This window comes from Sinocyclocheilus grahami, unplaced genomic scaffold (assembly GCF_001515645.1).
Source record: "Sinocyclocheilus grahami isolate Dianchi unplaced genomic scaffold, SAMN03320097.WGS_v1.1 scaffold2720.1, whole genome shotgun sequence".
In the NCBI taxonomy this organism is placed as follows: Eukaryota; Metazoa; Chordata; class Actinopteri; order Cypriniformes; family Cyprinidae; genus Sinocyclocheilus; species Sinocyclocheilus grahami.
The window spans coordinates 330-542 of record NW_015507898.1 but is presented as its reverse complement, the minus strand read 5'-3'; positions in this window follow the sequence as shown (position 1 = coordinate 542).

Here is a 213-nt window from a genome sequence, read left to right as displayed (position 1 = left end):
TAAACTTTGATCCACATCAAGCTACTGTAAAATGGTTATTTATGTTAGTTGTAGTAGTAGTGTTTATATTATAGTAGTTGTTTATAATATGCTGTTATATCTTTATTAATAATTTGTCTCATTGTTGATAGCTAATATTTTTCTTTCTTATGTCACTGAATCAGTTACTGTAATTATTATAGGACTATTACTTTATTCATAATGCAATACTGA